Source organism: Ambystoma mexicanum, chromosome 3q, assembly GCF_040938575.1.
Source record: "Ambystoma mexicanum isolate Mex_15411 chromosome 3q, UKY_AmexF1_1, whole genome shotgun sequence".
NCBI lineage: Eukaryota > Metazoa > Chordata > Amphibia > Caudata > Ambystomatidae > Ambystoma > Ambystoma mexicanum.
In genome coordinates, this window is record NC_090926.1 from 715,221,656 (window position 1) to 715,247,324 (window position 25,669).

At 47.3% G+C, this 25,669-nt stretch overlaps 1 long non-coding RNA gene across 2 annotated transcripts in view; it reads left to right on the forward strand.

Moving 5' to 3' along the window:
- LOC138582902 (uncharacterized) overlaps positions 1–25,669 on the forward strand; it is a 108,801-nt gene that overhangs the window by 28,727 nt on the left and 54,405 nt on the right. For both annotated transcript variants that reach the window (XR_011305101.1, XR_011305100.1), the window contains exon 2: positions 1,211–1,345. This is a non-coding gene — a long non-coding RNA (uncharacterized lncRNA). The remainder of the gene's footprint in view (positions 1–1,210; positions 1,346–25,669) is intronic.

Here is a 25,669-nt window from a genome sequence, read left to right on the forward strand (position 1 = left end):
TCGAATGATGTGCATGCCCTCAATATAGGATGCTGACTGCTAGCATAAAAGCAAACTGCATTTTCGGAGCATAAGAATGACCACCAATTTATCAAACATGTCTGTCCTAGTAATTCAAACGTACATCCGTCCTGAGCATGCAGTGCACACTTGGTAGGGTGCTCATTTCCTCTGTCAGAATAGTCACCTTGACAGTAAATTGTGCGCAAAGCATGAGACATATATACTGTAGAGGAGCAGGTGGATGCCTCTTCTCTGGTTCCCGCCCCTTACAGCCATCCTATTGGAGTAGCAGACGATGAGCTACAATTGGGTAACCCATGCATGAATCCATACAACATTCCTATACCGTGTTCAGTGTATGAAAGTGGAGAAGCAGTCAGGCAGTCTTTCAGAATATACCCTCACGTAGAGGCAGAAGAAGGGGGCTACCAGGTAAGTTATCCACTACCAAGATGCCAGAATGCAGGTATGAGTAATATAGATGAACTCCAAATAAAGTCTGATGACGACAGAATGATGTCATAAAGAAGATGTATGAACCTATGCGAAACGATATGAAAAAACTTAAAACTGACAATGTAACTGAAACTCTAAGAGAAACATGTACCTAAATATGAAGTAATCGTGAATAGAAGAAAATGAAGTAACGTGCTGACTAATAACTGTAAATACGCTGTAATGCAAGGTAGAAAAGGTACATGAAAGCTTGCTAAAAAGAGGTATATACATGATGTTTAGGACGGCCATTGGAAGAAAATGGACGATGGCATGTGTTAAGAATCAACCCTGCTACCTCAAAAGATAAGCCCAGGATTGCAAATTGAAGAATTGATGAAGAAGCTGTTTTTGTGTGCCGAGTAAGGGAGTACCTTGATTATTATTCCTATGTTTGGTACTCGTATACAGTGTGTAAATTTCAGTCAGTTTTCCAATATGATTTGGTTTGTTTATTTTGCATATGTATATTTCTTCATGTATTCATTTCATACATTTATATATATGCACTATCCACATTGCATAATTCCATTGTGCACAGTTTTGTGCTTTGTTATGGTTTTCCATGTATTTGATTTCATACGCATATATATAGTTCTATAGTTTATGATATCATTGCGCACACAGCTTTTGTACTTTTTTTTCTTTTTCTCTTCTATTTTCAATACGAGAATTTACTAATCTCCCAACATGTGTTTCCCCACAACTTTAGCTGTGGTTCCTCAGGAGAGATTCTAGACCAAAGAGAAAATAAAAACGAGTTCTAATTGGTTTCATGTTCTAAAAATGAAAAGAGAATTTGCACAAAAAACATCTCAGATTGAAGGAAGAGGACCTTTTTCTCAAGGTAAATAAGTCCACTCACTCTTGTTTTCAGTTTCTTGGTTTTGTAGATATTTATGTTGTGCTATTCATTCACTTTTTAAAGGTGCATTTTGGTAATGTGGAATGTTGAATCTGTGAAAGAGTGCAGATAAGGGCTGATTATTTAATAAACCCCTTATTGTCAGTCTGCTTAAAGAAACCTCAGTTCACAAAGAATAATTGTTAACCCTCTATATAAAGGGGAATTTGTTTTTAAAGAGAGAAGTATAGACATGAACTGTCTGAGATATTACCTAACCTCCACATGCTTGCTAGTCTGAACATATTATCATTCAGAAGAGAAAACAGGAAGGGAGGTAAAAAACAAGCGAAAAGGATGGGGCCAGAAAAAGATAGAATATTACCTTTTTCCTTTTCCAAAGGTTGTCACCTACAACAAGGTACGATTGCCTTGTTGTTGTCAGGATCCGCGATGGATCTTACTGAGTCGATTTTCCGCTATTTATGGCACGTAGCGCGTGATGACATCATCGCGTTTGCGTACCGCGATGATGCAATACGTGCTAATGCGTGCAGTGGCCATTTTAGAATGGTAAATCTTGGATTAACTCTGTATGTTCTTCTGAGTATTTGAATCGTTACTGTGCCTGATTCTCTATTAATCTCTAGGAATTATATTTCTATTTTGTTGAAAGTGGGCCTTCTAGGTTCAAAGTTCTGTAGTCTATGCGTCCCTGATTCTGGTCCCTGTCTGGATGGGATGTCGGCCGTCAAAATGCTCCGCAGAAATTGAAATTAATGTCTCTACCTGTCCCAGCAGTCTCTTTTTATGTGTTTTGGAAGTGGGTGTGGGCGTGGCATAACTGAGCCTGCCCCTCTCTACTTGTCATTGGCCCAATTCTACCCTCTCCCATGATTGGGGGAAGGAAATGGATTGCCATCATGATGAGGTCTGTTTATGGGTCAGAGGATCCTCCCCTGGTCAATTTGCCCACAAATCTATATTTGATTCAAATAAATATTTCCCAGATACACAATTTGTTGAAATTACATGTACATATTATATATTCCTTATGGTCCATGCTTGTCCGCCTCTGATCTTCCTGGGGGCTTGCATTAAAAAATGACATTTTGCGCTTTTTGACTGGTTTACCAATATCGAACATTTACCAAAAATTACACAAATGTGCGCAAGGAGTATGGACATTAATTGATGAAGTGTCCGATTTTTAACATGCAGACATTTGGAGTAAGACCCTATTTTCCGCTTGCAACCCCCCAGAATACACCACAGGGTCCTAACACCTCTTAAAACGTGCACAGAAAAATCACAAGAATAATGATATTACTTATATAATTCTGACAAGTCCGTACTATGAATTATCCATCTTTTTTTTAAAATTATGCTCTGTCCCAGATGGGTGTGGTTTAGGTTCCAAAGCACATGGGGGAAGCTTCTGTCTGTCCCCGCCTCCAGCTCAGGTGGCTCCCAGAGGCACTTCTCCTTCCACTTCTCCCAAGAGAAAGCTATTTTACGACCCCCCCAATATAACATTTGCCTGAGCCCAGGACAGTGCTTTGTTCAACCTCCTGCAGGTGCCCCTCCCCTAATCTACTCAGAGAGGTGTCATCTCCTTTTGGTGGGGGCAGCAGGATGCAGCTAGGCCTGGGAAGAGTGGCTGAGCAGGTTTCTCCTGTCGGGGGTAGTTGTCAGGCAGAATTCAGCTAAATGTCACTTTAGTTCCCAGTTTAAATCAAACTTACAATTTTTACATATACATTAAATAATTACTTCCTTCAAGTCATTTCAGAATATAGTTTTACATTGTATCCACCTCTTAGCAAGTCTTTCCTTGGCCTGATTTGGGTTCCTCTGTTCAGTTTTACACAAAAGTCTGGTGGTTTTAAAACGCCGGCTTTCTAATAGTGGTGAGTACCGGTATTGCATCAATTTTTGGGATCTGTCTTGATTTACTGCATTTCAATAGAGTGGTCTTTTGCTTGATAGTATAGGACCCTTGCTTAACATTGTTTTGATGGCATCCTTGCAGTAGAGTGGTGATGTGGAACCCCCCACAAGCATGTTGTATCTTTGGAGTGGTCTTGCGCCAACTGTGCAGTTCTCCTGGATTCTGGCGTGAATGTGGGCGGCGATAGCTCATCCCCACATCTACCCAGTCTATTGATTCAGCATGGGTCAAAACCCTTCACAAACCCCTCCGCCCGACTGCGCTTTGATTCGAGTCGAGGGGAAGTCGGGTGCAAAGGAGGTTTTGAGCCCTTGCGCTGGTATGTCCACATTATCTGATGGGAATATTGGGCGGTACCCCGGGCCCCTCGTGCCTCTGCTCCCGGTCTCCGGTCATCCTCCTTGGTCAGTCTCCATGGTTTTCTTTCTCCTAGGACGACAAAGGAAAGCGGCAATACCTATTCATAGATATTTCTCCCCCACTATTGATATAGTGGGGCGACATATACATTTTATACTTTAATACACATAGCATTCCAATTTTTAAAAACAAGATATAATTCAGAGACAGTGGCTTACAAGCGTCATAATATTTTAGAGACTATATGTGGGATATTTTAGGGTTGGAACTGAATTAATCTGGAGCGGTCCCCTCTGGTATTGCAGAGGACTCCTCCAGTTGCTGCAGCGTCTGCCTGGGATGGCAACACTTTAGCTGATTTATATGTACCCACCTGTCTTCCCCTTCCGCCAGACTACCTTTGGGGATGCGGATCTTATACGCTACAGGGGAGATCTTGTCTATAATTTCAAACGGTCCCTTCCATGTAGGCAAACATTTTCGCTGTTTGGCCTGGTTCCTTTGGAAATTGTATAGATAGACCCGGTCCCCCACAGTATATTCCTTCCTGGTGGTCTTCAGGTCGTAGTGGGTTTTCATGCTATCAGCTGATCTTTCTAGATTCCGCTGAGCATAGGCAAAAGCATGCTGAAGGTGTTTCCTTATATTCTCCACATACTCATGAGTTGTGGAGGCATTTATCAGTGTCTGCTCTTGGGTCCTGTAAAGCAAATGCTGAGGAAGCACCATCTTGCGTCCGGTCATCAACTCAAATGGTGACATTTTAGTTGCAGATGAAGGGGTAGATCTGATGGCCATTAGGACCAGAGGTAGTCGGATATCCAAACTTGGCCCAGAATCTGCCCCAAACTTTTTTAATATGCTCACAATGGTTCGGTTGTATCTCTCCACTGCTCCAGAAGAAGCTGGCCTGTAAGCAATATGTAGCTTCCTTTTGACCCCCAGTATCTCCCACATCTTTGTCATTACTTCACTGGTGAAGTGGCTACCCCTGTCTGACTCAATCCTTTGAGGTAGACCAAAACGGGAAAAGCTGTGGTTAATCATCAGTGAAGCTGCTGTTTCTGCCTTGCAGTTTGGGGCCGGGAGACATTCCACCCACTTGGTAAACAAGCATGTAACGGTCAACATGTACTTGTTTCCTCTAGACGAGCGAATTACAGGGCCTACAAAGTCGATTTGCAAATCTGACCATGGCAGTGTCATCCCCCTCTTTTGGAGAGGTGCACGGTGCGAGAGGGATGATGGCTGAAATTGTGCACACACAAGACACCCCTTCAAGTATTGGTCGAGGTCCTGCCCCATGTGTGGCCAGTATGCAACATCTCTTAAGATTTCAAGTGTTGTATGAAACCCCCTATGACCGGCGGTGGCCGCATCATGGGCGTGACTTAACATCAGGCTTCGGAATGAGGTAGGAACCACCCACTGATCATGGCCAGCTTGGGATTTCCTTACCAACAAACCGTCTTGGATTCGGAACATTTTTGGACATTTCATCAACACTCTTAGGTCCTCTTTCCCAATGTAATCGTTATCCGTCAGGGGAAAGTTCTCAGGGTCCTCAATGTGCTGGTAAAACTTACCAATTATTGGATCCCCCTTCTGAGCTGTAATCAAATCAGCATCAGGGGTCCCTTTACTCCATTGTGCAGTTGAGAGATCATTGTGAGCATTTGGCTGGGACCTAGTGATAGCAGTGACCTGGATTTCCACCAACAGGGACTCTATTTCTATTAGATCCCCTTGGATGGCCCCGGTTTTGGCCAGCTGATCAGCTAAGTCATTTCCAGTTTTGTCTGGTCCCTCTACTTTGGAATGACCCTTGATCTTTTTCCAGTAGATGGTCATCCCATTCGATGTGACCAGATCATCAATATTATGGATTAACTTCCCATGTTTCAAGGGTTTGTTATTAGCACATAACATGCCTCTGGTTTTCCAATTGACCAGGTGCTCCATGAACCCGTTCCGTACATAATCCGAATCTGTGATTATGACCAGTTTGTGGAGTTGATGTTGGACAGCAGTGAGGATGGCCTGATGCACAGCCATCAATTCTGCCACCTGACTACTTCGGGGACCAATTTTGTATCCAGCGGAGGGTTCTGGGGTCTCATTCACCCATGCATTCCCTACGCCGGCCACCAGTTCTTTCTCCCCGTTGTTGTCAACATGGTACGAGCATCCATCCACATAGACAGTGGGCATTCCCTCACACTTGTCTTCTTCAAAGACTTTGTGTGGGGAATTGAGGTATGCCTCCATGTTTTCCTTGATTTTTAGACTTTCGTCCTCGAGACAGTTTTCTCTGGCACAATCATGCAAGTCAGCCAGACCTTGTGCGAGGGGACTCTTCTTGTTTTGGCCATATCTGAGCTCTACAGGAAAGCCTTGCATTGACAGAATCCAGGAAGTAATTCGGGAATTACTCACATTTCCGGCCCGGATTCTGTCACTTTGGAGATATTGCAGAGACTGGTGTGGAGTCTCCACTGTGATGTGTTCCCCCTGGATAAACGGGCGGTAATTCTTCAATGCCCACACCGTTGCTAGGAGTTGCTTCTCACAATCGTTGAATTTTTCCTCCACAGAGGATGAAGTTTTGCTCACATAGGAGATTACTTTATTGACCTTGTCATGCTTTTGGTACAATACTGCCGTCAAGCACGTATTAGAGAACCCTGTCTCCAGGAAGAACTCCTTGTTTCTGACAGGGTAAGCTAGGCAAGGCGCTTGTGAGAGGCTTCTTTTGAGTTGTCTTACTGCCTCGGCATTTTCTGGACCCCATTGCCACTTGACGCCCCCTTCAGCAGATGAATCAGGGGTCTGGTGATCTCTGCGTAGCCCTCAATGAACTTTCTGCTGTAATTAGTCAGTCCAAGGACGCTCCTTAGTTCCCGCAGAGTGGTGGGGTCTTTCAGTTTCTGAAGTGCTTCCACTTTCTTTTCCTGGGGACAGAGACCCTGAGGAGTAATCTCATGCCCTAAGAAATTAACACGGGTTCTACACCACTTTGCTTTCTGAAAGGAAAGTTTTGCTCCGGCGGCCCTCAACTGTGTCAGAACATAACGGATCTCCGCTATGTGTTCCTCCACAGATGAACTTTTGATGAGGACATCATCTACATAAGGCAGGTTACCCCTCGCACCCAGGTCGGGCATGGCCTTATGTAGAAAAATGTTGAATTCATTGCCGGAGTTGAGGTATCTGAAGGGAGTCCGGGTGCATGTGTACTGCTGGCCCCCAAAGGTAAAAGCCAGTTTGTATTGGTCCTCCCTACTGACAGGCACGGTCCAGTATCCATTGGTCAGGTCTATTGCTGTGAATACCTGTGACCCTTGAATCTGGGCCAGCCCTTGGTCAATGTAGGGCAGAGGCCATCGGGAAGTATGGACCCGTTTGCTGAGCTCCCTAAGGTCGGCGCAGAGTCTCCAATGGCCGTTTGGCTTCAATATTCCCAGCACCGGATTATTGAAGGTGCTGTGTACTGGACGTATTATTCCCCGGGTCTCAAGGTTCTTAATTATTTCAGTAAGGGACTCCATGGATGCGAGAGGCAAATGATATTGCTTCACAAACACTGGAGTCATTCCAGGGTCCGTGGGAATTGTTGTTGTGTGGATGTCGGTGCGACCACAGTCATATGAGTCTACCACAAAGAGATCTTGGAAATCCAAGAAAACTTGTTTCAACTTTTGCTTCTGTTCCAGAGTCACGCAGGCATCAGCTAGGTTGACTCTCTCTTCCACCATCTGCCTGAAGCCTGGAAAGACTTCTGGTTTGGCTATCTCAGCGGCCTCCTCCAGCTGGGTGGAGAAGTCCCTGGTCAGAGTGCTGATTTGGACTGGAGGCTTCAGGTGGGAAAGGCAGCCCTCATGGACCTGGACAATCATCTCATCCCTCCTGAAGTCACAAGTCACATCTTCCTTACCATAAGGGCAAGAAGTGTATACCAGGAAGTTCCCCCCATGCCCGGTGAAAATCCTGTCTGGTGTTGTATTGTCCTCACTGTCACTGTTAAAACAGTCCTTGGGGATCGGTCCTAACAGTTAATTTCCTAAATCAATGGAGAAATGCCGGTCATCACCCGCCATTCCAATAATGGTGCCTGCGGCTAGAGTAATACTCTGTAAGTCGCTGTTATCCACCTCTATTATAATGGTGTCATGTTCTATGTTGACTAATGGTGTTGGGTTTACCCCTAACCCTTGCTGTTGGAGAGAAGCATTTAGATGAATATAAGCATCAGGGTTTTTCAATTTTGTCCTCTTTTAACTTTCACTTCCAGGGAGAATTGTCAGGTCCTTTCTGGGATGGTGACTTCCTCTTTGATCTGAATTTCAACTGCATAAGGTAGCAATTGAGCTGACCTAAATGCTTTTTCTGAATAATCAAAGCCCATGGGATTATCCGCTAATCAGGACCAAGCTTTGATGTTTATTAGGTCCAAACTAATGGCGAAGCGATTGAGAATCTCACTGCCTAAGTAAAAGGTGGCAGTGACATCTCACACGACCCAACAATTATGGACTATGCTCTTGTTGCCAATGGAGATTTTGAGCATACACCTGCTTGGCAGAAGATGTTTCGAATTGGGTGCTTCCAGGTCCATTTCCCATTTGTCTATCAGTTTGAATGTGGGAATGGCTGGATCTTATGGGAGTTGGCGGAACATGGCTTCGCTGATGAAGCTATTACCGTTGTTCACACACACTCGGGCGAGAACAGAGTCCATCCCATCATTTAACTGAACAGGGATGAACAACTGCTCTCCAATTTGCTGAATATCAGTCAGGCTCTGAGCTGATTTCACCTCTTTCTGGACTATAGGAGTGGGAGTGTCTGAGTGTTTCCTTCCAGTGTGGAATACCACCTTAAACTGGAAGGAAGGTTGATTTTCAGAAATAGAGAGGGCCCCCCATCACCAGTCTGTTGTCCTACTGCTATTTCTGTCATGTCTGGAATTTGGTTGTTCTGGAAGTGAAATTCTACTTGGTCAGATTTTTGTTCAACCATGTGGCATGTGCCGTTTAAACTAATATGGTTGACACTCTGTTTTAATTTTATTGGTCGGCTAGTCTGGGTGCAGAGGACCTTGTTTACACAATCTATTAGGGGTGAAAACCTTCTCAGGAGGTCATTCCCTAGTAAACAAGGGGTGCCCTCTGGAGTCACTACTATGACCGGGTGTTTCACCTTGTGTCGCCCAATTTTGATGTCCAAATCTGCAGTCCCCTTGATAGGAATTTCCTTCCCGTCAAAGTTCTGTAGTTGTCCAGGAAGAGAGGTGAGAGGAATATGGTAATTCTCCCCCCTTCCTGCATTTAGTTCATCAAAGGCTCTTTTGGACAGAAGGGTAGCTTGGCATCCAGTGTCCACCAGTGCCGAAATTGTACCCTGTCCCTGTCCCTGTACTTGTACTGGGGCATAATATCTTCCCTCCTTCTCCTCAAGGGGGCACAGATAATGCACTTTTTTGGACAACTGGTGGGCTAACTATCTGGTTTTGGACATTGCTAGCGAAGAGATTTGGGCAGAATTCTGTGGTGAGCCTGGGGAATATGAAAGAAAAAGTTGGCAACTGGAAATGGTTTCGGGTTCTGGGCCGCCCCCCCCCCCCTTCTTTGAGGCAGTCATAAGGATGGGTTTGACCCATGGGATTTTGGTATTGTTGGTTCTGGGATAGAATGATGGGCGGCGACAGCTCAATCCCCACATCTACCCAATCTGTTGATTCGGTTTTAGGTTCCCTTGGTTCCGGTTCTGGGCCGCCCCTGCCTTTTGGGAGGCAGTCACCAGGATGGGTTTGAACCAGGGGTTTTTGGTTTTGTTGGTTCTGGGATAGGATGATGGGTGGCGACAGCTCAATCCCCACATCTACCCAGTCTGGATTATAATCTCTTGGGACCCATTTCTCCTTGGGAGGAGTTCCCCCATCTCTGAAGGAGAAGATCCTTTTCCCAGCGTCCTCTGAGGATCCCTCTCCCTCAAATTGGAAGACCTGTACCTCCTCCACAAAATGGGTCTGTTTGGGTCCTTTGTTTCTCGTACCTCCTCTCTGCTCCTTGGGTGGCAGACTTTCAGGGGTAGGAGATTTTGTTTCCGGTTCCTGGTTTTCCAGGGGCTGTTTACAAGTTGGGAAGCAAGCTTCCTCCAAGGCTTTACACCCCCCTTCCCCTTGTGCCTCCTCCCTGGGAACCGGTGGGTTATCGGGGTGCTGCCCCCGTCATTGTTCTGGAGCACCAGGTCCAGAGTTTGGGGCATTCTGCGGTGGCATGCTCATCTGAGGGTTCTGGTGAGCCCTCAGTATGTGACCCAGATCCCGTGCCATATTTTGGACCTGGCGCTCTAACTGGGAAACCCGCTCAGGCTGATACGGGGCTCTATTTTCTCCCCTGGGCTGATCCCGGGAAGGGTAGCTATCCCTTCTCTGGTAATACCGTAGGTAGGGAAGATTCGGGTACCCCTCCACTCTTGTCCTCCCCTCTCCCGGATTAGGTTGTCTGGGCTCAGGGAATTGGGGAAAGAAGGATGGATGATTTTGGGGCTGGAAATTGGGTCGATACCTGGGGAAAAAGTTCTGCCCAGGATTTGGTGAATTTCTACCCTCCTTGGGGAAGTTAGGAGGGAAATTCCCTGGGTTAGGTGCTTGGCCGGATCCCCCCCTTGGGCTGGAGGAGTCCGCACATAACCCAGGATGGGTCAGTTTCCCTTGTAGCGGGGAATAACATAATCAGGGGAGCGAGGCACCCCATTTGTGGGACTACCTCCTCGACTCCCTGTCTGTGACTGGCCCGAGGGCCTTCTGGGCTGTGAATTATTTGGTGCAGGCAGGTTTTTAGGCCCCCCCATCTCCAAATCTAGAACGGGGGTGACCTTTACCTCTGCCGCCTTGGCAGCAGCAGGGGTGCTGTTGGTTTTGGGTTTTTTCTGCGCATTATTTTTATTTTCGATGGGTTTCTGCACCTCATAGATCCGGGTAGCCTATTCAATGACCCAGTCTAAAGATCTTTTCTCATGAAAATCTCTCACGAGCTGGGTCATTATCTATTTGGGTAAGGCATGGAAAAACGTATTGATAAATTCTCTGCTATCCGTGCGCACCCTTCTGGTGGTCTGCGCAAAAGCATGCTTTAATTCTTGCACAAACTCTTGTGGGGCCTGATCCTCCCCTGTGGGATGTTTTTACCCATGCATCCGAGCCCTACCACAAAAACTGTGCCTTACTGGCATTGAAAACATCATGATGGCCAGAACTTCCCAGAAAATGCACAGGGAAATGCATGAAGAATAGGCTGCCACCCATTTTTCCTATGTTGTGGGCACAGAAGGGCACTGCCTAAAACCACCATTGGGCTACACACAGTAGCCTGAAACCATTGCAAAGGGGGCAATGCTGATTGCCAAAAGCAACCCATAACTATTGGGAATTAATTTTCTTCAGGTCAAATATGGCTAAATTATGGGCACAAAATTATTTTACTGCAGAACCACACTAGTGCCATGTGCTGAACCTGGATAATATACTTCCATGTAAAATTTCTTGTTTGAAATGCATTAATTCAAGACTGATCCCAAAAAAAAAAATGCATGCAGTACCCGCTTTGGACTCAGGGCGGCGCTAGCGGTTTAAACTCTGACAGGAGAACTGCTACTTCAGAAGCTAATCAGCCTTCTGTGACAATTGGGACTTCAAAAGACTGTGGGTTAATTAGAAATCTAACCACCTGCTGTTCCCACAGCAGACAATCTGATTTGATTAACAGGCCAAAAGGCTGGGAAACCTTCTCACCTCAGAAAGCCCAGTATATCACATGGTCATGCTAACCAAATGCAAAGTGGCCCCTGGTCTGTTGACCTCAGCTTGCTGGAGCCCACACAAAAAACCTTTTCCCTTGAATAGGATATGGTGATTTTGACTGTTTCCTGTCAACAAAGATCTGCCAGCCAGGAGAGACATGTGATCACTGTCATCCCCAAACTTTGGGGGTGGACTCAAACACTGCAGTACTTTGAATTGAAAGCAAATATATATTTTACAGAAACACGTATAACTCTTGGTAACCAGATGACAGAAATGTGAAATTTGGGGATCCTTAAAATGAAAACTTTGCCCACAATTCAAGCCCAAACTCCAATTTGTGTGATGTTCTGGGGCAAAACCCCACTATTTATTGATACTACAGACTCTGTGTTTAAGCTAGAGACATGGGAATTTACTGGAGTATGTATGGACAGGCCGTGTATATGTGTATAATTTTTAATGAAAAACCAATGTTGCATAACCCACTAAAATCGAAAATAAGTTGCCATTTCTTTACCCAAGCTCCTAGAAACGCCAGAGTCGGAACAGTGCCTACCTCATGTGATATATGATGTGTGTAGGTGATGTAAAAACAACTGTGTATTTGGGAAAATATGTATTTGGATCAAATATAGATTTGTGTGTGAAGATGACAGGGGAGGGCCCTCTGGCCATAAAATCTACCTCATCACTCTGACTCACAACTCAGTTCCCCCAATTATGGGAGAGGGGAGAATTGGGCCAATGACAAGTAGAGAGGGGCAGGCTTAGCTAGGCCCAGGCACACACCCATTTTCAAAACACATAAAAAGAGACTGCTGGGACAGGTAGAGACATTCAATTCCATTTGCTGCGGAGCATGCTGACCGACGACTTCACATCCAGAGATCCAACACTTAGACTTCCAAGCTAACCAGAGACTACAGAACTTTGAACCAAGAAGGCCCACTGCAAGCAAAAGTATTTGTCAGCAGGCCTTAAAATCATTTTCAAACTATTCCACAGCCGGGCGAGCTGTCTGAATTCTTTTGCCAAGAACTCTTGCCAGTACCCAGAAAGCAGTGTTACATCCAGAATCCACTTGATCCGGACCGGAAAGCAGAGCAGTATCCAGAACCAGAGGCTGCTGAATCCAGAGAGGCTAGACCAGCAGAGCAGAGCTGACCCAGATCGCTGTGAGCAGAACCGGTGCCTGATTGACCTGCCGAGCAGACAGAACCGCAGCCGGACGTGTTGACCAGATCCGTGACGAGGCCTAGTTCAAATTTATATTGTGAGTACCTAGCAGAACTGTGCAGAACTCATGCTCTTAGTTAAAATAATCTAATCCAAACTATTTTAACCTAAGTAGAACTGCCTCCTAGAAATCGTGTCATCTGTCATTTCTAAAGCTGCACAACTGTCACCTGTCAATTCTGCAGCTGCAAGCTGTCACCTGTCATTTTGAGTTTTGCTTTAAATCCGAAAATCTACCTTTATTAAATCGTCCGTATCTCTGGAACCGTTTGTGCTAGGAATGTGGTTTAACTTTCCTCTCCTTATACTTTTACCGCAATCGCGAGACACGCACTCGCGAAATTTACTGCGATTTGCGATTTTGGCTCAATTTCTCCACTTGTCAAAATAGCAGCTCCATTCTTTTTTTTGTTAAAATCCGTTTGCAACCTGGTAATAACTCATAGAGCATTGCTAAAGTGAGCTAAAGTGAGCCTGAACTAATACCAACACGCATCTCCCACTCACCCTGAATCTCTAGAGGGAATTAAAATCAGTTGGCACATTTTCCCATCCATTGCCATCACATTTAAAAAGCATTTTGGGCCTGTGTTTCAAACTCCTACCTGTTTCCTCTAAGCTTGCTGGGGGGAACTGAATTTCGTATTGTATTTGATTGCATTCCTGAGAACTGTGTGCTCCTCTTTACATCTCCTTCCATTTCTTACATTGCATAGGGGAGGGGGGGGTGAATTGCCATAGAAAAAGTGATTATCTTATCTTTTGCTAAAATCATATCAAGTATTTCTGTACTGCATTTTATTCCTCATTGCTTTTCCCTTGAAATCATAAAAGTATTTTTGCTACTTTATCCATCCTATACTAACTCCTCATTGATTGTAAAGAAGTGTGCTAGTGCCAGATTACCCATTGTTGATCAACATCATATGTCTAAGTGTACTATCAGATATTAATTTATTATAAAGTGTGATATATATATAGTTTAAATTCTCAAATAAACCTTTTCATTTGCAAAACAAACCTACTTCTTTGCTCAGTGGGGTCAGGGGGATTGTAAGAGGGGGGTGTTATACAAGGGTGGTCATCCAGAGTACTGAACTAGACATAAAAATACATTAATAAGGGTTTTCCTCAGCATCCCAGACTAGGCATTGACTTGGCTGTAGTGTTGATTGAATATCGCTTACAGAAGTGGGGGCTCGAGCCGGGACATTCTGGGTTAGACCTATCACTTGTGCAGATTAATACAGTGTGCTAACTGATGGGAGACATATATCCGGTCGGATCACCACGCTGTGTTACACTGTAAAGCACTCCTCAAAGGAACGCTCTCAGGAAACGGTCTGTTTTGCAAAATAAAATACAAAGTTCTGTAAGTCAGGAAGGAACTCAAATTCCAGAATGACGACCGTGGTAGACATGAAAATAGCGAGGGAGCACCTCTTACATAAGCTATTTGTGAGAGGTGAGTGGACTCATCAGGACCAAACGGTCCGGTTGCAGGCAATCGCGCAACAGGTCACTGAAACAGGGTCAGATACATGAGGAGATCAGGGTCCCCTACATGTGGCACTGAGTGAACTATATATGGCCCCTAAAGCCAAAGATGAACATAATAAGATTGCCAGGATAGCGGCATATTTGTACCTATATATGGGAGCCATGCAGGACAAATGCGCTGAAGGCCAAGATCTGGCAAATAGGCAACAGATGGCGTTAGAGAAGGCCCAATCTGATCTGGACTCTTCTGAGCAGAGGCTGCTCAGGAGCCAGGAGTCAGAAAAGGACAGCAGACAGTACATCACTAAAATAAAGGAGGATATGGATGTGCTGCAACAGGAAAAGGCGGACCAGGATACCAGATTTCTGGCCTTGCAGAAGGAGTACCAAGAAGGTTTGGACTCCCTACTGCAGAGCCAGAAAAAGCTGGAGCAACAATTAGATTTCAATAGGGCATGTACTGAGCAGGTAGTCACCCTGCAAAACCACCTAGATAGGGAAAAAGAGGAAAGCAATAAATTGATTCTGAAGGACCTGGATACCCAGGCAGAGTTTGATCAGGAGCGCCAGAAAGCTGGTGCCTTCCAAAGGCAAAGGGACGACCTGGCGGCACAGATGCAGGCTCTTAGTCAGGAAAGGGATACCTTAGGCCAGGAAGTCTGCCACTTAAAAAGGAAAATGGAAGAAAATCACCTGGCCCTCCAGGGACTGGGTGACCTCCAAAAAGAACACCAGAACTTGTTAGAGCACACCAGGAGGGTGGAGGAGGCTCTGGCAAGAAAGGAGCAGGCCAGTAAGGATGGGACTGAGGAGGTAACCCTCCTGCAGCAAAGACTGGCCCAGTACTCCAGGACCAATCAGGAGGCACAGAGAGAAAATGAGGCTCTCTGTCAGCACAAAGATAGGCTCCAGCAACAGGTAGCCATGCAGGAGAGACTGATAGAGTCTAGTAAGGCCTTAACTGAGGAACTGAAAGCGCAGGCTCTTGCATTGCAACAGGAAGCAGGGGCGGATAGAGATGAGGTTCGCTGGGAAAGAGAAACTCCTGAGCATAACCTCAGGAGCCCTAGTACCAGAGGCCTTCATCTCTCCCAGTCCCTGGACCCTGCCACCCCCATGTCCCCTCGCGCACATGAGCCCAGGGCCACGGGGATGGCAGATTACTATCCAGCTAGAAGTATGGGGCTCATAGGCCAGTACCTCCCAGGAATGGATGGGCGGGCATCTGGGTATGGGCACCCAAGCACAGTGCAATTTAGTGGGGGACCCCAGGAGAGTAGGCCCATTAAGGGTATCCTGAAAACCTCTGCCCAGTTAGGTCAGTGGGGGGGGGGGTACACATCAAATCCTGGCAGCAAGGAGGGGTCTGAAGACTCCTCTGAGCATTACAGGACACAGTAGACCAGGTCCCCACATTCTGCCAGCCATTCCCAGGCTCGCAGAATCCGGGAAAACCTGGAATATCAGACAGGCACCTCTGGGAGCAGCGCTTCTGAGTCGGAGGATGAATGGACCAGGGTTACCCGAACCAAAAAGGCCAACAAGGCAAAAAGGGCCTTGCTTAAGGACCCATTGAAACAAATGAAGGCAATAAGGAGTGTCATCACGCCTTATCATAAGAACGCCAAGTATTCTGTTTGGGAATACTTGGAGCTCTATGAGCAAATGATGGAGACTTTCCATTTGAAGGACAGCCAAAGCTGCATTCAATATGTAAAGTGGACCTTCTCACCAGAATACTCCAGTTTCTTTGCGGGGCTGGAGGACCAAAATCATTTAAGATGGTCCACCTATAAGGCGGCCATCTTGAAACATTTTTCTGTTCACAGAAATCCTCAAGAGGCTCGCAAGGCAGCCTACAATTTGCAATGTGGGGAGGATCAGGCCCCACAAGAGTTTGTGCAAGAGTTAAAGCGTGCTTTTGCGCCGACCACCAGAAGGGTGTGCACGGATAGCAGAGAATTTATCAATACGTTTTTCCATGCCTTACCCAAATACATAATGACCCAGCTCGTGAGAGATTTTCATGAGAAAAGATCTTTAGACTGGGTCATTGAACAGGCTACCCGGATCTATGAGGTGCAGAAGCCCATCGAAAATAAAAATAATGCGCCGAAAAACCCCAAAACCAACAGCACCCCTGTTGCTGCAAAGATGGAATAGGTAAAGGTTGCCCCCGTTTTAGATTTGGATATGGGGGGGCCTAAAAACCTGCCTGCACCAAATAATCCACAGCCCAGAAGGCCCTCGGGCCAGTCACAGACAGGGAGTCGAGGAGGTAGTCCCACAAATTTCCCCCGCCCCCCTGACTATGTAAGTCCCCGCTACAAGGGAAACCAACCAATCCTGGGTTATGTGTGGGCTCCTCCAGCCCAAGGGGGGGGGGAACCAGCCAAGCACCTGACCCAGGGAACCTCCCTCCTAACTTCCCCCAGGAGGGCAGAAATTCTCCAAATCCTGGGCAGAACTTTTTCCCCAGGTATCCACCCAATTTCCAGCCCCAAAATCATCCATCCTTCTTTCCCCAATTCCCTGAGCCCAGACAACCTAATCCGGGAGAGGGGAGGCCAAGGGTGGAGGGGTACCAAAATCTTCCCAACCAGGGGTACTACCAGAGAAGGGATAGCTACCCTTCCCGGGATCAGCCCAGGGGAGAAAATAGAGCCCCGTATCAGCCTGAGCGGGTTTCACAACTTGAGCGCCAGGTCCAAAATATGGCACGAGATCTGGGTCACATACTGAGGGCTCAACAGAACCCTCAGATGAGCATGCCACCGCAGAATGCCCCAAACTCTGGACCTGGTGCTCCAGAACAATGACGGGGGCAGCACCCCGCTAACCCACCGGTTCCCAGGGAGGAGGCACAAGGGGAAGGGGGGTGTAAAGCCTTGGAGGAAGCTTCCTTCCCAACTTGTAAACAGCCCCTGGAAAACCAGGAACCAGAAACAAAATCTCCTGCCCCTGAAAGCCTGCCTCCCAAGGATCAGAGGGGGGGTAGGAGAAACAAAGGACCCAAACAGACCCACGTTGAGGAGGAGGTACAGGTCTTCCAATTTGAGGGAGAGGGATCCTCAGAAGATCCTGGGAAAAGGATCTTCTCCTTCAGAGATGGGGGAACTCCTCCCAAGGAAAAATGGGTCCCAAGGGATGCCAATTCAGACTGGGGAGATGTGGAGAATGAGCTACCGCCGCCCATCATCTCATCCCAGAACCGACAATACCAAAATCCCGTGGGTCAAACCCATCCTGAGGACTGCCTCCAAAAAGGGGGGGGTGGCCCAGAACCCGAAACCATTTCCAGTTGCCAACTTTTTCTTTCAGATTCCCCAGGCTCTCCACAGAATTCTGCCCAAATCTCTTCGCTAGCAATGTCCAAAACCAGAAAGTTAGCCCACCAGTTGTCCAAAAATGTGCATTATCTGTGCCCCCTTGAGGAGAAGGAGGGAAGATATTATGCCCCGGTACAAGTACAGGGGCAGGGTACAATTTTGGCACTGGTGGACACTGGATCCCAAGCTACCCTTCTGTCCAAAAGGGCCTTTGAGGAACTAAATGCAGGAAGGGGGAGAATTACCGAATTCCTCTCACCTCTCTTCCTGGACAACTGCAGAACTTTGACGGGAAGGAAATTCCTGTTGAGGGGACTGCAGACTTGGACATTAAAATTGGGCGACACAAGGTGAAACACCCGGTCATAGTAGTGACTCCAGAGGGCACCCCTTGTTTACTAGGGAATGACCTCCTGAGAAGGTTGTCACCCCTAATAGATTGTGTAAACAAGGTCCTCTGGACCCAGACTAGCCGACCAATAAAATTAAAACAGAGTGTCAACCATGTTAGTTTAAACGGCACCTGCCACATGGTTGAACAAAAATCTGACCAAGTAGAATTTCACTTCCAGAACAACCAAACTCCAGACGTGACAGTAATAGCAGTAGGACAACAGACTGGTGATGGGGGGACCTCTCTATTTCTGAAAATCAACCTTCCTTCAAGTTTAAGGTGGTATTCCACACTGGAAGGAAACACCCTGAAATTCTTTACTAATCCACAATCAGAAACTCCCACTCCTATAGTTCAGAAAGATGTGAAATCAGCTCAGAGCCTGGCTGATATTCAGCAAATTGGAGAGCAGTTGCTCATCCCTGTTCAGTTAAATGATGGGAAGGACTCTGTTCTCGATCGAGTGTGTGTGAACAACGGTAAGAGCTTCAACAGCGAAGCCATGTTCCGCCAACTCCCAAAAGATCCAGCCATTCCCATATTCAAACTGATAGACAAATGAGAAATAGACCTGGAAGCACCCAATTCAAAACATCTCCTGCCAAGCAGGTGTATGCTCAAAATCTCCATTGGCAACAAGAGCATAGTCCATAATTGTTGGGTCGTACGAGACGTCACTGCCGCCTTTTACTTAGGCAGTGACATTCTCAATCGCTTTGCCATTAGTTTGGACCTAATAAACTTCAAAGCTTGGTCCCAATTAGCGGATTATCCCATGGGCTTTGATGATCCAGAAAAAGCATTTAGGTCAGCTCAATTGCTACCTTATGCAGTTGAAATTCAGCTCAAAGAGGAAGTCACCATCCCAGAAAGGACCCGACAATTCTCCCCGGAAGTGAAAGTTAAAAGAGGACAAAAATTGCAAAACCCTGATGCTTATATTCATCTAAATGCTTCTCTCCAACAGCAAGGGTTAGGGGTAAACCCAACACCATTAGTAAACATAGAACATGACACCAATCCAATAGAGGTGGATAACAGCGACTTACAGAGTGTTACTCTAGCCACAGGCACCACTATTGGAATGGCGGTTGATGACCGACATTTCTCCATTGATTTAGGAAATGAACTGTTAGGACCCATCCCCAAGGACTGTTTTGACAGTGACAGTGAGGACACCAGAAAGGATTTTCACCCGGCATGGGGGGAACTTCCTGGTGTACACTTCTTGCCCTTATGGTAAGGAAGATGTGACTTGTGACTTCAGGAGGGATGAGGTGATTTTTAGGGTCCATGAGAGCTGCCTTTCCCACCTGAAGCCTCCAGTCCAAATCAGCACTCTGACCAGGGACTTCTCCACCCAGCTGGAGGAGGCCGCTGAGATAGCCAAACCAGAAGTCTTTCCAGGCTTCAGGCAGATGGTGGAAGAGAGAGTCAACCTAGCTGACGCCTGCGTGACTCTGGAACAGAAGCAAAATTTGAAACAGGTTTTCTTGGATTTCCAAGATCTCTTTGCGGTAGACTCATATGACTGTGGTCGCACCGACATCCACACCACAACAATTCCCACGGACCCTGGAATGACTCCAGTGTTTGTGAAGCAATATCGCCTGCCTCTCGCATCCATGGAGTCCCTTACTGAAATAATTAAGAACCTTGAGTCCCGGGGAATAATCCGTCCAGTCCACAGCACTTTCAATAATCCAGTGCTGGGAATATTGAAACCAAACGGCCAGTGGAGACTCTGCGCCGACCTTAGGGAGCTCAACAAATGGGTCCATACTTCCCGATGGCCTCTGCCCTACATTGACCAAGGGCTGGCCCAGATTCAGGGGTCACAGGTATTCACTGCAATAGACCTGACCAATGGGTACTGGACCGTGCCTGTCAGTAGGGAGGACCAATACAAACTGGCTTTTACCTTTGGGGGCCAGCAGTACACATGGACCCGGACTCCCTTCGGATACCTCAACTCCGGCAATGAATTCAACATTTTCCTACATAAGGCCATGCCCGACCAGGGTGCGAGGGGTAACCTGGCTTATGTAGATGATGTCCTCATCAAGAGTTCATCTGTGGAGGAACACATAGCGGAAATCCGTTATGTTCTGACACAGTTGAGGGCCGCCGGAGCACAACTTTCCTTTCAGAAAGCACAGTGGTGTAGAACCTGTGTTAATTTCTTGGGGCATGAGATTACTCCTCAGGGCCTTTGTCCCCAAGAAAAGAAAGTGGAAGCACTTCAGAAGCTGAAAGACCCCACAACTCTGCGGGAACTAAGGAGCCTCCTTGGACTGACTAATTACAGCAGAAAGTTCATTGAAGGCTACGCAGAGATCACTAGACCCCTGATTCATCTCTTGAAGGGGGGGGTCAAGTGGGAATGGGGTCCAGAAAAATCTGAGGCGGTAAAACGACTCAAAAGAAGCCTCTCACAAGCGCCTTGCCTAGCCTACGCTGTCAGAAACAAGGAGTGCTTCCTGGAGACAGGGTTCTCTAATACATGTTTGACGGCAGTATTATACCAAAAGCATGACAAGGTCAATAAAGTAATCTCCTATGCGAGCAAAACTTTATCCTCTGTGGATGAAAAATTCAACGATTGTGAGAAGGCACTCCTGGCAACGTGGGCATTGAAGAATTACTGCCTGTTTATCCAGGGGGAACACATCATAGTGGAGACTCCACACCAGCCTCTGCAATATCTCCAAAGTGAGAGAATCCGGGCCGGAAATGTGAGCAATTCCCAAATTACTTCCTGGATTCTGTCAATGCAAGGCTTTCCTTTGGAGGTCAGATATGGCTAAAACAAGAAGAGTCCCCTCGCGCAAGGTCTGGCTGACTTGCATGATTGTGCCAGAGAAAACTGTCTCGAGGACGAAAGTCTAAAAATCAAGGACAACATGGAGGCATACCTTAATTCCCCACACAAAGTCTTTGAAGAAGACAAGTGTGAGGGAATGCCCACTGTCTATGTGGATGGATGCTCGTACCATGTTGACAACAACGGGGAGAAAGAACTGGTGGCTGGCGTAGGCAATGCATGGGTGAAGGAGTTCCCAGAACCCTCCGCTGGATACAAAATTGGTCCCCGAAGTAGTCAGGTGGCAGAATTGATGGTTGTGCATCAGGCCATCCTCACTGCTGTCCAGCATCAACTCCACGAACTGGTCATAATCACTGATTCGGATTATGTACGGAACGGGTTCGTGGAGCACCTGGTCAACTGGAAAACCAGAGGCATGTTATGCGCTAATAACAAACCCCTGAAACATGGGAAGTTAATCCAAAATATTGATGATCTGGTCACATCGAATGGGATGACCATCTACTGGAAAAAGATCAAGGGTCATTCCAAAGTAGAGGGACCAGACAAAACTGGAAATGACTTAGCTGACCAGCTGGCCAAAACCGGGGCCATCCAAGGGGATCTAATAGAAATAGAGTCCCTGTTGGGGGAAATCCAGGTCACTGCCATCACTAGGTCCCAGACCAATGCTCACAATGATCTTTCAACTGCACAATGGAGTAAGGAGACCCCTGATGCTGATTTGATTACAGCTCAGAAGGGGGATCCAATAATTGGTAAGTTTTACCAACACATTGAGGACCCTGAGAACTTTCCCCTGACGGATACCGATTACATTGGGAAAGAGGACCTAAGAGTGTTTATGAAATGTCCAAAAATGTTCCGAATCCAAGACGGTTTGTTGTTAAGGAAATCCCAAGCTGGCCATGATCAGTGGGTGGTTCCTACCTCATTCCGAAGCCTGATGTTAAGTCACGGCCATGATGCGGCCACCGCCGGTCATAGGGGGTTTCACACAACACTGGAAATCTTAAGAGAGGTTGTATACTGGCCACACAAGGGGCAGGACCTCGACCAATACTTGAAGGGGTGTCTTGTTATTGTTATTGTTATTTTGCACTTATATAGCGCCTTATATACCATTGGTATGGTCTGAAGGCGCTGGTAGGTTGAACGCCCTTGGGAACCGAAGTTCAGATCAGTAGAGAGAGAAGGGAGAGTCAAAAGGTGCGTGTGTGCACCGGATATGTGTGCAGCTCGTGCGGTACACGTGTAATAGCTGGTTCTTATCGGTAGGTGTGGTGGTTGAGAGATCAGGAGAATGTGTTCGTTCTGGCAGGATTAATCCGGAACGGATGTGGCTGCGTTAGGCCTGGGGAAGACGCCTGGCTGAGGGTGTGAGACCAGCAGTGTTTACATAGAATGATGTGGAGTAAGCGGCGGATGTTCGTATGAGAACAGTTATACCGAATGGTGTCATAGTATCCCTGTGTTCTAGTTGAGTGGTGATGTAAAGGAGAGAGTAAGCGTGGGGTGTGGTATGAATGGTTATATGCTCTTTCAGTGTGCAAACTTCAAATGCAACTATCCCAGATAGGGTACTGGGCGAACTTCTAAGTTCTATTTTCCACAGAGAGGCTACTAGGCAAACTTTTAAGTACAATTTTCCATACAGAGGCTATTGGGAACATTTCTAAACTCAATTTATCAGCGAGGCTACTGGGCACACTTCTAAGTGTAACTCTTGCAGAAGTTATTGGGTACACTTCTAAATGCAATTTTCGCACAGCGTCTACTGGGCACATTTCTAAATTCAATTTTCCAGAGAGGTTATTGGGCGAACTTCTAAATGCAACTTTCCAGAGTGTCTATTGGATACACTTCTATAATCACTTTCACAGATGCTATTGGTAGCACTTCTAAATGCAGCTTTCACAGCGTGGCTAATGGGCACACTTCAATGCAGCTTTCACAGAGGATATTGGGCGCATATCTAAATTCAGTTTTCCACAGAGAGGCTATTGGGCGCACTATTAAATCCATTTTCAGCGAGGCTATTGGGAGTACTTCTAAATTCAATTTTCCAGTGAGGCTATTGGGAACACTTCTAAATTCAATTTACCAGGCTAATGGGCACACTTCTAAATGTAACTCTTACAGAGGCTAATGGGTACACTTCTAAATTTCATAGAGGGTTATTGGGCACACTTCTAAATACAACTTTCAGAGAGTGGCTATTGGGAACACTACTAAATTCACAGCGAGGTTATTGGGCACACTTCTAAATGCAACTTTCCAGAGTGTCTATTGGGTACATTTCAAATGCAGCTTTCCAGAATGTCTATTGGACACACTTCTAAATGCAATTTTCACAGAGTGGCTATTGGGCACACTTCTAAATGTAACTCTCATGGAGGCTAATGGGTACACCTCTAAATTTCACAGAGGGGTTATTGGGCACACATCTAAATGCAACTTTCACAGAGTGGTTATTGGGAACACTACTAAATTCACAGCGAGGATTATTGGGCACACTTCTAAATGCAACTTTCCCGAGTGGCTATTGGGCACACTTCTAAATGCAACTTTCACAGAGGATCTTGGGCACACTTCTAAATTCAATTTACCAGAGAGGCTATTGGGCACACTTCTAAATGAGACTTACACAGAGGATCTTGGGCGCACTTCTAAGTTCCATTTGCCAGAGAGGCTATTGGGCACATTTCAAAGCTTGATGGAGAGGCTGTAGGGCACACTTTCTAAATGCAACTTTCACATGCTAACCTTCACAGTTCCATCTAGATGCGACGCAGGCCAATATTCATAATTCCATCTAAGAGTGGACATGCTTAACTTTCACAATTCCATCCAGGAGTGGACATGCCAACGTTCACAATTCCATCCAAGAGTGGACATGCCAACCTTCACAGTTCCATCCAAGTGTGGGCATGCTAACATTCACAATTCTATCTAAGAGTGGACATGCCAACCTTCACAGTTCTATTCAAGTATGGGCATGCTAACTTTCACAATTCGGTCTAGGAGTGGACATGCTAACCTTCACAGTTCCATCTAAGGGTGGGCATGCTAACTTTCACGGTTCTATCTAAGGGTGGGCATGCTAACCTTCATAGTTCCGTCCAAGAGTGCTAACTTTCACAATTCCGTCCAAGAGTGGAGATGCAAACTTTCACAGTTCTATCTAAGAGTGGACATGCTAACTTTCACAGTTCTTTCTAAGAGTGGACATGCTAACTTTCACAATTCCGTCCAAGAGTGGAGATGCTAACTTTCACAGTTCTATCTAAGAGTGGACATGCTAACTTTCTCAGTTCTTTCTAAGAGTGGACATGTTAACATTATGGCAGTCTATGTTATTTGGAGGTAAAATAGAGTGGTATGGGCTTTCTGGAGTGGAGTGATTGCTCTACTCCCCCACCCATACCACACTCACGGTTTTGGTGGTGTCTGTTAGTTGCTGGCTTCATTGGCTTCCCCTGCTGACACCTGCAGACACATCTTGGAGCCACCTCTGTTGGAGCCGCCCTTGGCCTTGGGGCCCTTAGCCGCTGGGGGCTGCCGGGCAGAGGGCTGCCCTGGGAGGACCAGTGATAAAGGACGAGGGGCCTATCAGAGGGGGGGGGGCGGGAGGGATGGGATCAGGAAGAGGATTTAGAGGAGGGGAAGTGAGGACCGACTCACCTGCTCCTAGGATGGGAAATAGGAGCAGGTGCAGGAAGCGGGTCGCTACACCGACGCTGCCTCGGCCGCAACAACCAATCAGGGGCGGGGGGCGGGATGGGAGGCGGGAGGGAGAGGGTAGAACCAGGAAACGGGGCTGGGGAGCTCGGGGCATGCGGGGGCCTGGGGGCATTATTTAGGTTTAAAACACATCGAGAGGGGGTCGGGATGGGGGGCGGAAGGGGGAGGGGAAGAACCTGGAAACGGGGCTGGGGAGCTCGGGGCATGCAGGGGCCTGGGGGCACTATTTAGGTTTAAAAACACATGGAGAGGGAGGCGGGATGGGGGGCGGGAAGGGGAGGGGAAGAACCTGGAAACGGGGCTGGGGAGCTCGGGGCACGCGGGGGTTGGGGGCATTTTGGCCATAAAAGCACATGGAAAGGGTCGCGCAAGGGGGTCCGACTCACCTGCTCCTAGGATGGGAAATAGGAGCAGGTGCAGGAAGCGGGTCGCTACACCGACGCTGCCTCGGCCACAACAACCAATCAGGGGCGGGGGGCGGGATGGGAGGCGGGAGGGAGAGGGGAAGAACCAGGAAACGGGGCTGGGGAGCTCGGGGCATGCGGGGGCCTGGGGGCATTATTTAGGTTTAAAACACATCGAGAGGGGGTCGGGATGGGGGGCGGGAGGGGGAGGGGAAGAACCTGGAAACGGGGCTGGGGAGCTCGGGGCATGCGGGGGCCTGGGGGCACTATTTAGGTTTAAAAACACATGGAGAGGGAGGCGGGATGGGGGGCGGGAAGGGGAGGGGAAGAACCTGGAAACGGGGCTGGGGAGCTCGGGGCACGCGGGGGTTGGGGGCATTTTGGCCATAAAAACACATGGAAAGGGTCGCACAAGGGGGTCCGACTCACCTGCTCCTAGGATGGGAAATAGGAGCAGGTGCAGGAAGCGGGTCGCTACACCGACGCTGCCTCGGCCGCAACAACCAATCAGGGGCGGGGGGCGGGATGGGAGGCGGGAGGGAGAGGGGAAGAACCAGGAAACGGGGCTGGGGAGCTCGGGGCATGCGGGGGCCTGGGGGCATTATTTAGGTTTAAAACACATCGAGAGGGGGTCGGGATGGGGGGCGGGAGGGGGAGGGGAAGAACCTGGAAACGGGGCTGGGGAGCTCGGGGCATGCGGGGGCCTGGGGGCACTATTTAGGTTTAAAAACACATGGAGAGGGAGGCGGGATGGGGGGCGGGAAGGGGAGGGGAA